At 50.7% G+C, this 14,712-nt stretch overlaps 1 long non-coding RNA gene across 1 annotated transcript; it reads right to left on the reverse strand.

Moving 5' to 3' along the window:
- Positions 1 to 10,478: 10,478 nt before the first annotated feature.
- On the reverse strand, positions 10,479 to 14,055 carry LOC132690442 (uncharacterized). The gene is made up of 3 exons (XR_009615401.3): positions 13,377 to 14,055; positions 11,492 to 11,589; positions 10,479 to 11,393 (listed from the first exon to the last, which is right to left on the reverse strand). It is a non-coding gene; the product is annotated as an uncharacterized LOC132690442 (long non-coding RNA).
- Positions 14,056 to 14,712: the final 657 nt, after the last annotated feature.

The following is a 14,712-nucleotide window of genomic DNA, read 5'->3' on the forward strand; positions in this document are numbered from 1 at the left end:
CTGCTCCCAGCCTGCAAAGATAATCGAGTCCTGTCTACTGAAGGCGGGCCCAGCATTTTCAGTTAATATAATTATATGGAATTACGGAGCCACTTGCATTATTGAGGTAAAATTAGACTTTGTCATCAGCATCACCCAAATCCCTGCCTCTTTTGAGGTTAGATGCTTGTCCATGAATCATAATGCACAGGGGTCTCCAGGCTGGAGACTGTCCGCCGGAGATGGAGCTGGTGTTGTCCACCCCCCTGGAGGGTCTGTGTCATGGGGCAAGAGGAGAAGAGCCAGCCTGCAGGCCCCCAGGGCTGCAGGGCTGACCGTGGGTGCAGGAAGACAGGACAGTGGGCTTCTGCAAGAAGTCTAGGGGCACAGGGGCAGAAGAGGGGCAGGACGTAAGGTTGACCACCTGAGGCAGACCCTCAGTAGCATCCAGACTCTCATAGGAGATGCCTTGGTGGAGGGAGGGGAGGGCGTTCCTCACCCCTGCCCCTGACTGAGCTCTCAACGCCTTCCCCTTCTGCCTCTCCCACCTGCCCAGCCTGACCATCCTGGGGGTCAGTCCCAGCTCCCAGCTTCTCCCGACTCAGGCACCTGCCTCTGTGTCTGTTATCTCAACAGTTCCCTCTGACTCTCCCTCCAAGATAAAGCAGGCCATCTGAGACTGACCACAGCCAGAAGCCACTCAGCAATGGGCAATTCGGTGGCAGGTGGTGAGGTTGCCTTGACGCAGCAGAGGTGCTGGGAGAGCACCTGGCAAGCCCCAGAAACACACCTGCAGGGACACCTTGTTCCCCTCTGTAAAGTGGGAACGGTAGGTACCCATAGCCGAGCTAAGGGAACACCTGATCAATGCAAATGGACCCATAGGGGTTGTGCCGTCTTGCTCACTGCTCGGCCCTCAGTGTCCAGACGGGCCCTGGGACATAGCATGGTCTCCACTAGTGTGGGCCAGAAGACCAGTAGAGTGGCAGCAGCCTTTATAATTTTAGTGATGATGATGATGATGATTTTTCTGGAACACTTACCAAGTACCTGGATCTCCACAAACAGATTTCAGTCCCTTCTAAGGACACTCCTGTAAAGCGAGTGCCAGTTTTCAGGCTCTTTACGGATTGAGGTGCTGGGCTTTGAATAATGACACTATGCCTTCGTGACCGGGTTACTTAACCTCTCTGGCCTTGAACGTCTTTATCTGCAAAATGGGCACAACCAAGGCACCTACTTTGTGAGTTTACAGTATTAAATGAGATAATGCACGTAAGTTGCTCGGGATAGCGCCTGCCTCCTGGTAAACACTAATGGAGGCAGGTTCATATCGCTTTTATCATTATTCTGCGTCTTCTCTCACGTGGCTATTGCAAGAGTCACACTTTGACAAATTCCTGAGTCAAAGCCCATTTTGGGTCCCCCATCCAGGGACAGTTGCCTAGTGGGCAAGACCCCACGAAGAACGAAAATGTGGAGCCCCTCATCTGGGCGGCTCAGTGACTTAAGTGTCCAGCTCTTGATTTCGTCTCAGGTCATGATCTCACGGTTCGTGGGTTCGAGCCCTGTGTCAGGCTCCACGCTGACAGTGTGGAGCCTGCTTGGGACTCTCTCTCTCTCTCTCTCTCTCTCTCTTTCTCTCTGCCCCTCCCCCAGTCGCATGCTCGCTCTCTCTTTCAAAATAAATAAATAAACATTAAAAAAAAAAAAAGAAAATGTGGAGGCCTTTGTTCAAAGGCCAGAGGAAAATGCTGTGAAAGGTATTAAAATATGAAGTGTTTTCTTCTGCTGTCTTTCTCTGGACTGGTCTCTGGGCTGGTGTTTTAAAATTACTACTTAGTATCATTCAGTTGAGGAGGAGAAACTTCATCTGGAAGGTTCTGTCTCTTTGGCTGTGGGGGCACTGAGAAGCTGGGACATGCTTTCAGAGAAGCTGCTCCTGTCCCCACACTGCCACTCTGAGGACTGCAGGAGATCCTCTCCGAGAGGACCACAGGGCCACAGGTGGGATTCCAGGTTGTGCTGGGCAGGGCGAGGGGCAGGTGACCAGGCCACTAGGGAGCAATCCAGCCTCAGGGAGTCAGGAGGGAGTGGGTGGTTTTTAATCTCAGGACTGAAAAAACACTAATAACTTTTTTCTTTCTTTTTTCCTTTTCTTTCTTTCTTTCTTTCTTTCTTTCTTTCTTTCTTTTTTTTCTGACGCATAAAAGGCAAAGAATATTCATCTGATTCTCTCCCCTCCTTTGACAGGGTATATGATAATAGGATGGTTTGTGTCTACAAAGGTCGGGGATGAAAATTCACAACTCTCTCTACACACATATGCAGCACAATTATAAAGATTGAAGGACAAACAAATATGGGCCATCCTGGGGCTTTTCTGCTTTCTCCTCCACCCCCTCATCTACATACATGTACATGTACCTGTACACACATACAAGTGTAGATACGCATGTACACATATGCACATATATCCAAATCATATATATCATGGCCTGAATTTAAGCAAGAGAGTGAGAATGACTCAGAACGAGGGATTTCATCAGTTGCTCTGTACACTGCCCACTCCCCACCCGAATGACAAAATTGCCTGAAAGGATAAAGTATAAATGAGGTCAAGTGGGTTGCAAAATGGCAGGAACTGGAATTTTCCCCATGGAAACTCCTGGGTGCATAAGGCCACCTTCTTAGGGCTGGAAAGCAGCGTCTGAGGCCATTTTCTCTCTTCAGTTCCCTGATGTCCTCCCAGACAGCAGGGGGCACTGTCTGCAGGGGAATCCTTAGCCCCTATGGTACAAAGGACAAACCTGGAGCCCAGAGAGCTTGAGATACATATCTCAGGTCACACAGCAAAAACCCATGTCCCTTCTGGCCCAGGCTGTATCATACCTGGGAAGCTGAGAAACTGAACAAGAAAGGACGGGTCTGGGAGCTCAAGGGGGTGGCTAACCTTGAGATGCCGGCGTGTTCACAATGAGCCTCGCCCCAATCTGACCACTGCAACCGGGTACTCTCTGGGCTCAAAACCATAGTCTCCTTCCCAGCCCTCTAGAACCCACTTGTAAGTCTCCTTTTCCAATTATGCCATAACTAGCGATAACAAGTTCCAATTATGCCGTAACTAGCGATAACAAGTTACACTGGCAAGAGTGATGGTGATCCTAACACTTGCTGGGCACTTGCTACACACCAGCCTATACACAAAGTGCTTCGTGTGACTGACTTCACCCAATCCTCATACGTGATGAGGGTTCTGAGGCCCAGACATGGGAATGACTGCTAAGGTCACACAGCCAGTGCACGGGGAAGGGCCTGGGTTCCAGTCCAGCCGGGATGCTGTAGAGAACCATGTATCCCACATGACATAATCCAGGTCCTCGGGACCCCTTTTCCATGTGGAGCCAGCTCTGCATCTGTTTCTCCATGTGGGGAGCACAAACACCGTCTCGGATCTCACAGGAAAAGGCTGGAGGCTGAGAGGGTGGGCCTGGAAACCAGATGGCCCTGAATTGGGATCCAGCCACTCCTACTCCTACCTGTGAGACCTCAGGCCAAAGACTTCCCTAAGCCTGTTTCTTCATCTGGAAGATGGGGTGGAAATGAGCCTACCTCAGAGGTGGTGGATAGGGGAGGGGGGTAAGATACGTACCTGAACCGTTCGGTTGTCACGATGAGTTCCCTGAATGCGGTATCTGCTCCAGGTGGGCTGGTCATTGTGAAGGGGGAATGGGGCCAGAAGGGGGCAGGAATAGCATAGCAGAACCTTTTTCTGCACTTCCTAAGACCTCCCTCTCCAGGAAGCCCTCCTTGACTGCCTCAGGCCCTACGAGCTTTCCACCTGCATATCTGTTGACCCTGTGTCTGCCATCATTTTGGAGCTGAGCGTCCCGTTTCCCTGTCAGTGGGGAGCTCCTGGAGGGACCATGAATGTCAGAGTAAACACATGGTACTTACACAATCACTGTGATTGCTAAGCCCACATTTATCTTCAATGTAGAATGAACATTTGTCCATAATAGGCCACCTTGGCTTGGGGTTCTACCGGACCCCCAGGCCATTTTCTGCCATACTTCTCTGCCTTCTACCTCAGTTCCTTCTAGCACAGGGGTCTCTTCAAGGGCACCTTCTAGAGTTGCCCACAAACCTTAGGTGATGGGTGTCTCAGTCCCTTTGGCTTTGTCACAGAGCATGTCGGGAACCCACCAGTGCCCATGGTTATGGTTCTGTCACTGGGAGTTAGTGGGATTTCTGGCAGTGTTGTGTCCGTTCCATGTATGTCCCCATGGCCATGTCTGGCCACCTGTATACACGTGCATGCATGTATGAGTTCATGTGTGTGCGTCTGTGTACCCTTGGTGCACACGTGTGAATATCTGTGTGAACACGTCTGTACATGTGTGTCTGTGCGTTTGAGTGTTTGAGTGTGTGTGTTGGCTGTCTGAGCAGCGCGGGCCCACGTGTGTGCACGGGTCTCCGGGCTGGTGTCCCTGTGCAGCATGTGGAGGTCTGTATGCCTGTGTGAAGGCACCAACAAGGGGACAGGCACAGCTATTTTGAGGTCCCGAGTCACCACTCAAAAAGGAATGTTCACTGGGTTATTAATAAGAAAGCTGGAGCCCTTGACGACAAATGATGATATGCCTTTTCAGAAGGAGGAGGAAAACGTTTGCAGCCTGGACAAAGCTACGTGGCACAGGAGACGGAGCAGAGTGTCTAAGTCCCAGGGTTTGAGGCTGAATCCCAGGAACACTGCTACCCTGCCCCCTTGTGACTTTGAGCTCTGCCCTCGATGGGCAAAGTGGGGGCAACAGAATAACTAGGAGGTGGAAAAGCTGGCTCTGGGCTCCAGATGGACTCAGAGTACAGGATCTGTGCCTTCCTGGCTGAGGTAGCTAACCTTTGTGGCCTGGAATGTCTTTATCTGTAAAATGGGCATAATCAAGGCTCCCATTTTGTGGTTTACAGCATTAAATGAGATCATCAACATAAATTGCTCAGGATAGCGCCTGCCTCCTGGTAAACGCTAATCACTTTTACTATCATTCTGCTACCGTGCATCCTATCTCACGTGGATATTGCAAGAAAATTCCTGAGCCAAAGCCCGTTGGGGTCCCACAACCAGGGACAGCTGCCTAGTGGGCAAGACCCCATGAAGATTGAAAATGGGGAGCCCCGTGTTCAAAGAGCAGGGGAAAATGCTGCTAAAGGTGTTAAGATATGAAGCGTTTTCCTTTCTTCTGCTTTCTGTGGACTTGTCATGGTGTTTTTAAATTACCATTTAATGTCCTCCTGCAAAAAGAAAAATTAAAACTTTAAATTATTAGCATACATTTCACTGTTCACCTTAAACCATGCCATGCCAATTTTAAATACAAACATAAAAGCAGAACTCATGGGCAGAATCACCAAAATTATACAATCTGTGTCTCGTAGCTGCTACGTCCATATGTATTTCATTCAGAACAGAGGGAAGACGGCACACAACTTACTCAGATGTTTTTATTTCATTTCTTGATTCACACACATTCTCCCAACACTCTCTACTATCAAGATTCTGGCGATTAAATTCTTAAAGAATTTCAAGACAACGGAAGGAGCGCATGAAACCGAGCACAGGGCGCTTGGGAGCATGGGGTCCCGTGCCACCAAGAGGTCACAGGGCCTTGAAGTCACGCTGCCCACCCCCAGCCCGGCCTTGGTGGCCGCCATGGCGGTTCTCTGCACGACCCCCCATTCCCACCCCCCACGAACTCCAGGGACCAGGTGATAAACACAGCCACATCTCTCCGCCAGATGCCTCTTGCGGAAGTCAGTGCACCAGCCAATTCCACCCATGCTAACTCCACCGCGTTGAGCCACAGCACTAATTAAAATCCCTCCCATAAAAGTTGTTATCTCCCAGATGCTCCGTAAGCGTGGAATATGCCCCAGGTCCCGCGTCAGGGTGCGCCCGTGTGCGCGGGTCTGACTCTTATGGAGCAGCCCTGGGAGTGGGCTCGGTGCTGCACTTGGTGTGACCGAGAGTCCGGTGGTCCCCAGCACCGGCTCGGCTGAGGGTGGGGCCAGAGCCTGGCCAAGGACAAAGATGGGCCTGAGAGGTGAACGGAGGTGGCCCTGCCGCTAGGTGAGGAACGGAAGCAGGTCACCGCCTCGGGACTGAAGGACTCTACACAGGACAGGTCAATATGTGTGAGCCCCGCCCCGTCAGCCCAGCTGGGTCTGGCCCACAGGAACCTTCTGGAGTCAGCCCCCTGCCAAATCCTTCCGTGCCTCCAGTTTCTACTATGAGCCAATTGCTGGGCGCCTACTACATTCCAGGCTAAGAACTGAACACAGAGTATCTCATTTAATCCTACAACCCACTCATAGGAAAACATATGGGCTCATTTTTCAGATCAAGAAACTGAGGCACGGGAATGGCACAGTGAGTAAGCGATGGAACTGAGACCTAAGCCCAAGGGTGTGCTCTGTTGGGGGGGGGGGGGTGGCCTGCCGGGACCTTAGCCTGTCAGCAGCCCCCTGGCTAGTCCAGATGGGAGTTCCCCACTAGAGAGTGGCCACACCCCTGCATGATCCGGTACCCCCTGAGGGCATGAGGTCTTGAGGGAGCCACCTGTGAGCTGCCCTGCTGCCCTCCGTCTCCTCCAAGTAGAGAGAACACTTTACAATAGCTCCTTCCATTTCTTTTCCATCAACAACAAAACAACTAATTTCTCTTGGTAGAGATTGTTTCTGTGAAGAGCAATAAGGTGCCTCCCCAGGAGGCGTCATTATCATGAAAGCATCAGTCTGGGATGGGGTGGGGGTACTCCGCTCCCGATGGAGCCTCTGCCGGCTGCCCAGCCAGGGCCTGTTTTGCACACCCCTCTGCGCCTGCTCTCACCAGCCAGGGTGACAGCACAGCTCACAGGCCCCAACCGGGGTCTGCACCCCTGGGGAGGGCAGGCCCTCACGTGAGGGAGGCACATCCCTCGGCGCCCGCCCAGCACACACAGTTACAGCCTTGGGAAGCCGCCACTTGCCATAAAATGCCAAGCGGCCCAGCTGTCCACAACCGGTTCAAGCCGCCTGGCGGACTCGGTCAGAGGAATCCATAAACAGGGCTGGATGGAGGAAGGGTGGTTAACGAGGCGTCTGCCTGCCATCCCACGCAGAGGCCGACGGGGGCCCCACCTGCTTCCCAGGAGGAGGAAGGGCGGTGGGCCAGCAGCCAAGCTGGGAAGGCAGAGGAAGAGACTTCAGAATTCAGGGCTCCCTGGGAAACCCTGGGCTTGGCGGCCGAGTCTCTGACCCCTGGAGGCCACCCTGCCCGCTGCACACCCGGCCTCTGACCCTCCTGCAGCTGACACCCTCACAGCAGCACGTGGATGGACCCAGGCCACTCACCCACCTGCTCCCGGGTCCCCTGAAAGCTGAGTCTGCCCCCAGCAGCCCCCAAGGCCTTCAGGGAGAGGAATGTTCCTGCCGGGCACACACAGTGTGCTAATAAAGACTCAAACAGACCCCGGCTTCAGAGTCCCTCTGCCAGAAGATCAGGCACCAGCTTGTGTTTGCAATGGACCTTCACGGGAGCCAGGAAAGCATGGACCCTCTGCTGAGGTGACAGCCGCAGGACCGAGGTCAGGGCGGGGTCTCGTGCCTGATAATCAGGCAGGAAGAAGCCTGATATCTGTGCATAAATGAGATCCGTTTGTCAAATACAAGTACCTCGTAAATGAAATGGCAGGGGGCCAAAAATAACCATGCTGCAGCCCCACGGATGCTCTGACGGATTTGCATGTTGAAGTTTCTGGGACTGTGCACACAGTTTTGGTGAGGGCAGACCCGGGGATTATACCCCTAAAAGATTCGATCTAAATCAGCTGGGATGTGACCTGGCCAGAGCCCCCCGTGGCCATCCCGGGGCGGGGTGCCAGTGTGGCTCTCCCTGCACGGAGCCCGTGTCTGCAGGAGGAGTTCAAGGTGAGGATGGTCATCGGAGAAAACGAACCGGTGCAAGGGCTCCTGGCTGGCATTAAGAGTTACACCCACTGCTTCCGCATTAATGCTCCTCAGGTGGTCGAGAGAGATTCACGCCTTTGGATCAGAATAGAGCGTGAAGAGTGATTTTCCTGAAGGACCGGGCCATGATCAGGAGGGCAGAAACAGCTCATAAATATGGCCCTGTGGCTAAAAGGCGATACACTCGGTATTCACATGGGTTATGGCATAATCAATATTGTCATTAACTTCATCTATAACTGGAGCTGATCCTGACTAACTGTGGTCGAGCAAGCTTTATAAATAAGGTGCTCCTCAGAACTATACCCCGAGGGACGGGCCCGGCTAAGCTAGCTCGCTGGGGGAAACGGCCAGGCATGCACGGCTGCCACATGGGCTTCCCGAGAGAAGCAGGCCTCGGCTCGGCAACCCAGGGGACCTTTCCAACGAGAGGTGGCCTCAGGGACGTCCCTCCGAAGGCTCTCGTCAGGGTCCCAGAAATTGGCATGAGGAAAGCCTTCGTAATGAAATGAAACCCACAGCCTTGCAAGAAAAGATTTCATTTTGTACATAATTAATAATAGCTTATTCCCCTTTTTTCTTTATTACAGAAGAAAATAAGTTATTGATTTCAACCACAAAGATAACTATTTGCATAACATAGCTGATTATGTGCTGTAACTGGTCCAGATGGAATTAATTTGCTCGAACCATATTATATAATTTTCTTAAACAGGTAAAGATTTCATATCCAGGAATATTTCTAGTTGATTAGCAAAGCCCCTGATCTCATCGCAACTGGCTTAAGAAGACGCATCTTGAATCCCCTGTCCTGCATGGTCAGAAAATGAATTATTTCTAAAACCAATTCCACCAGAGAACTAAGGTACTTTTCAACCATTTGGAGACGGCACAGGAGGGAGGGGGAGAGCGTCTCTTATTCAACAGACACCTGCATCACGCTGCCTCATCCTGCGGCTCGTGGCCTAATTATTTCAGAAGGCTAGTTTCCCACGTCAGGCGTATTCATTTTTAGCCTTGATCACCTCATTTCTCCAGCCTGCAGATCAAGGTGCACCTTGAACCATATACAATGCTTCCTGGGCCTCCGGGTCAAACCTGTGTCCTTTGCTTTGAGTGTGCCTTCCTTCCGGTCCTCGGGACGAGGAAGCAAGAGGTTCAAGATGGTTTTGCCAAGTACCAGCCTCTCCGCTGGGCCAGTCCACTCCTCTGCCCGGGCTGGAAGGGTATGGCCTGCATTAAAACTCCCTGTGACAGCGATACCCATCCCTGGGCTGCAGGGAGCCCATGAGCCAGGGGCACACTGCTGTCGGAACGTCTTAGCTCCTGAAAAAAAAATTCTGGAGCAGATCTGACATCCTGCTAAGATGTGATAGAACTGGGTGGTGAGCACGTCTGTGTTTATTATGTTATTTGTGTTGGTCTTTATGTTTGAAATATTTCATAATAGCCCATAAATCCAAAAATAACTTTGAAGGAAAGGTAGACAGATGAAGGCTTTATCTCGATCAGAACTTGTAAATGACTAGACCCCTAGGTGTCACTTTACATAATAACTGTAAATATAAGGGTAATACTGCATTTATTTGTATTTATAGTTAAGGGGCATTTATGATTTAACTGAAATGTTGTAGTAAAAGATCTGGCTACTTTCTGTTAAGGGACAGCACTGCAGACTTAGAGGCTGCCTTGCATAGATGAGGCGTTAGGCCAGATGGCTGGAGTCCGCTGCCCCAAGTCCAGGGCAGTCAAGTTCAAAGTCTCCTGGCCTCTAGGGAATTTATCTCCAAATAACCCTTGAATAACCTATGACTCACCCTCCTTCCCCTGCTTGGCACACTGACAATTGATCAGTTTTATAGAATTGGGAAGTCTAACTTAGGTTTTGCCAAAGACAGAGACCTGTATGAAGCCTGTCCCCAAGGCACAGCAGGCTGTGTTACTCTGCATTTCAGAGTCCCAGACAAGCTCCAGATCAGAGAGGCAATGAGAGAACTTCAATCAAGAGGGCCTGGGAGCTCTCTGGAGGTTTTCAGCAATCTGGTAGCAAAGGGTCTTAAATCCCAAATTGTCCCTCGAAGACCCCAGGGTCAACCACTCACCCGGCATTATGCCCACTTGTGCCCCCTTCCAGACACATCTGGACAAGGTGTGGCCCTCACCAAGTAGATCAGGAGCATAAGCTAACTACCACTTTCCGTAGAAGAGCAAATCAAGACATTGTCCCAAGTGATAAGACCTTCTGTTGATGCTTAGAGAAAGCAATTTGTGCTTCTACAACCCCACCCCCACCCCCCGGATGGCCTCGTCCTTGGCTCGGATGTGTGTGGAAATGGGCCTAGAAAGCAGGCATTTGCACACGAAGGGAGCATGAATGTCGATGTGAGTTTACATCACTCCCCAAGCTTCTGTACATGTGGAGGAGAGCCTCGATCCTTGGAGAACAAAAAAGGAAAAAAAAAAAAAAAAACAAGAGGGGACTTAATAGAAAAAGATCTTTTTATTAAAAAACCATGAATACAACCGCATTCATTCAACCTTAGAAATGTTGTGATGGCTTTTCGGCACGGCGATGTATTTAGATGGGAATATGTCATTAATATAAACAGCAGAAAAGAAACTATTAAAGTAACACAATTTAAAACTGAGCAAACCCGAGTGTTTGATTAAAGTTTTTATACATTCTGTACACATGAGCAGGTCACAGAGAACCCTAATATTTTTGTTGATTTTTAATTTGCTCAAGGTGTGATATCTGAAATGTTAAAATTTCACTAATTTGTATTTGAAATTAGAAGGCAGATCCAAAAGGAGGATTTTCAGTCTGATTTTTCTCGACTGTCTTTAGATGTTCCGGAGAAGTCTACAGCAGAACAGTAACTCAACCTAATGTCAGCCTGAGCAAAAGGCAATCTCCCCTCCCTACGTGCTGTAAGGCAGTACACATTTGCTGGAGTTGCGTTGAATGTAAATACATATGGTGAATATTAACTTTGACGAGGGGGCCTAATTCCATATATGTTTTAATGCCTGCCTATTCCTGTGGAAGGTTTCTAAATTTTAAAAAATCCCCAGTTCCTCCGGTCCTGTACTACACATCATGTCCTCTTTAGTGGGCAGGTTTATTTTTCCGTGATTGATAATTAGCGGACCAGCTTCCCCCGCCTCCCAGGAATGTAGGACCTCTGCCATGGGCTCAGGAATGCCTCCCCCCACCCCCGTTTGTGGCCAGGCAGGGCCCATTCTCTCCAGGAGAGTCGCGTGCTCCTACGGTCTGGTTCATTCCTCTCATCAGAGGCCTGTGCCCAGCCCATACCGGCCCCTCGAATGCCATCATCTGGTTCCAGATTTGGGCACACGCTTTCAAAACCATCTCCTGCAGAAGACTGGCAGATGTGTGGGCTGGTGGGCTGGAGGGGGACATCAGACATGTTTGTCACAGAGCTGGGAGCCCGGACACCACCCCCTCAGCAGACAGCAGCTCACCGGCCTCACGGAAATAACTTACTGTAATACGACGATTTGGATGGCCAGATTACAGCAACCCATCTTTATTCCACTCACAGCCGCTGGAATTCTGATATGCTGACACCCAGAATTATTGCTCTGTCATTAAAAAAAAAAAAAAAAAAGAATGAGTGGTAATGTTTTGAGCGTTCCCCTCCGAAATATCGGCTGATGGCAGCACAGGGTGGCCACGGGGTGGTCGCCGGATGCATGTGGTTGGGGGAGGGTGTCCGTCTCTCCACGGGCGTCAATGCAAAGTTCTTTTGTGGGCAGCCTCAATCTGAGTGTGAATCATCCAACGGGCCTCATCTGAGTGAAATACCTTTAAGACTTCTCCTTCTTAAACTCTTAGAGATCTATCTTGTCTGCGGCAAGGAGCCTCATTTTCATGTTGGAACAGATGGGGCAAAATTGTCATTAACAGAAACTGACAACTCTAAAACTGAAATATAGATTTAGAAAGGAATCTAATGAATTAAATCAATGTTATTGCAGTGAAAGCCAAAGAAATTATTAGTGATTTGTAAAGTTACCCTGTATTTTAACCTCCGTATATTTTAGTCTGGGCCATTTTAACATTCACAATCCTTTTCCACTGGCGTGGTTAATGTCTAACTGAGCAACACACTCATCTTAATTTATCTTCCCCTCCTGGTACCGTGACTGCAGGATGGCCAAGACCCAGCCCCGGACGCTCCCCAGTTCTTGTCTGGAGCCCGGAGGAGCCCCGCACCCCACACGCAGAGGCCTTGTCGTGACCTTGCAGGGTCTCTCCGGAAATATGCAAGAATGGGCTCACGGTATTTACTTTTTATTTTTATTTTTTTTAGTGAGGAGAATCTGATTTTTAAAACAACCCCAAACTCTAAGGCTGTTTTAAGTAATAAATGGGAGGAAAAACATTTCCAGCTGTCCAATTTTTAGATACTTTTCATGATCATATCAAACCAATTACAAAAACCAAACCCAGAACACCCTTGGCCTTCCCGCTGCCTAAACCCCGAGGGAGAACAAAGGAAGAGCGTCCTGGGCTGCCAGTGGGTAGGGGTGGGGGCTGGGGGCCTGGGATCCCTGAGAGTCACCCTGGGCCTTCCAGACCTCCAGGAGGAGGAGAGGGCCTTGGTCTGCTTCCCTAGCTGCACAGGGGGCCCCTAAAATATTCACTCATTCAGCAAGTACTAATGGGTACACATTCAGTGCAAGGCATTGTTTCAGGGCTGGGGACACAACAGTGACCAAGATGGACAAGTTCTCGGGGTTCTGAGGCTTCCTTTCTGGTCGGGGCAGATGTGGGAGACACACAGTAAGCAAGTAAACAAGTGAGATCATCTTAGTCAGTGATAAGAACCAGAAAGAAGATGAAACAAGGGTGGCTTATCAGGGAGGCCTCTCAGAGGAGGAGATATTTGAGCAGAGACCTAGAAAGGAACACAGCTGTGTAGCAACCAGCCATGTGGACGGCTGGCGGGGGAAGCCTTCCTGGCAGCAGGAACAGCAAGTGCAAAGGCCCTGGGGTGTGAAGGAGCACGTAGTTTGCAAAACAGAAAAAGGCCAGTGTGCCTGGAGCTCAGTGAGTGAGTGACAGGCAAAGACCGGGAGACAAGATCTTGTGGGGACACCCAGGACAAGGTAAGGAAGACGCAGACGGCTTCACGGGCCTCTCTCTACTCTAGAATCCACCATCTCTGGGATGAGATGGGAGAGGCCCACCTCCTGCCGCTCACTGAGGCCTCCCAGAACTGGATCCAGAGCCAGGGGGTCCTGACCTCGGGCAAGCCATGTCCTGGTACCAGCCAGCCTTGCCCAGACCTCCAGCCTCGCGCTCCCTTCCGATCCGTAGGAATCCGTGAAATCTGTGCCTACTGAGTGGAGTCTGGGCTCCTCACCTGAACATTCAGGACCGTGACGGGAAGCCGGGGCCACCTCCATTAGCATGCTGCAGACAGCTGGCCTGTCCTCGGTCCTTCCCCCACCGCAATCCTCCCTCATCTGTCTTCGAAAACACTTCACTCACTGTCCCAACACCAGCTCAGATGTCACCTCCCCTCCCCATTAACACTGCTCTGGCTTCCCCTGGTCTTCCTGCCCCTAGGGCACCTCAGCCACAGGCGGCCTGAGCTCAGATTTTCCTTCTCCCACCTTGACCAGTTACTACAAGCAGCTGCAGGGCAGGCTGTCTGGGTCCATCCTTCCATCCAGAAACCGGGGCACCGCCCTGCCCCATGCCTCACCCTGCACAGCCCGCCCCAGGAAGTCCTGGCGGTGCTGTCCCCCCACCCCCAGCATGCCCCGGGTCAGACCCTCTTTCTGTCATCCCTACTGTTTCCACCCTCGTCCAGGCCACCATCAGCCCTGGCCTGGGCCGGCTCCCTGCTTGCTCCCGCACAGTAGGACTCTCTCTGCAGTCATACAGGGATTTGGGTGTGCGGTAAAATCTACATGACATAACCTGACCATTTCAACTAGTTTTCAGTGTGCAGTTCGGTGACTTGTGCAGCCATCACCCCCAGCCATCTCCAGAACACCTTCTTTTCACAAAACTGAAACTCTACCTATTAAATATTAACTCCCCTCCTCCCCCTACCCTGCCTGGCACCTCCCCTTCTACTTTCTGTCTCTAGGAATTGGGCCATTCTAGGGACCTCAAATGGGTGGGATCATATAAAATCCATCCTCGAGTGACTAGCTCATTTCACTGACCATGAGGTCTTCAAGGCTCATCCATGTTGTGACGTGTGTCAAAATTTCCTACCTTTTTAAGGCTGACTGATATTCCTTCGTATGGATAGATCACTTTCCTTTGTTCGTCTGTCGATGGATACTCAGATTGTCTCTACCTTGCATCACTGTAAACAGGACTGCTGGGACCAGGGGCATACAAATACCTGTTCTATACCCCGCTTTCAGTTCTTTTGAGTATGTACCAGAAGGGATCTGGGCGGCTCAGTTGTTAAGCCCCTGACTTTGGCTCAGGTCATGATCTCAAGGTTCCGTGAGTTCAAGGACCACATCAGGTGAGCACGAGCCCTGCATCAGGTGACCCCAAGCCCCACATCGGGTAAGCCTTGCTTCTCTCTCTCTCTCTCCCCCACCCCTCTCTCCCCATCATGGGATTCTCTCTGTCTACCCCTTGCTCACTTGTGCCCTCTTTCTCTGAAAAAAAAAAAAAAAAAAAAAAAAAAAGAATTGGGACTGCTGGATCAAACAGTAATTCTACATTTA

This window comes from Panthera onca, chromosome E2 (genome assembly GCF_046562875.1).
Source record: "Panthera onca isolate mPanOnc1 chromosome E2, mPanOnc1 haplotype 2, whole genome shotgun sequence".
In the NCBI taxonomy this organism is placed as follows: Eukaryota; Metazoa; Chordata; class Mammalia; order Carnivora; family Felidae; genus Panthera; species Panthera onca.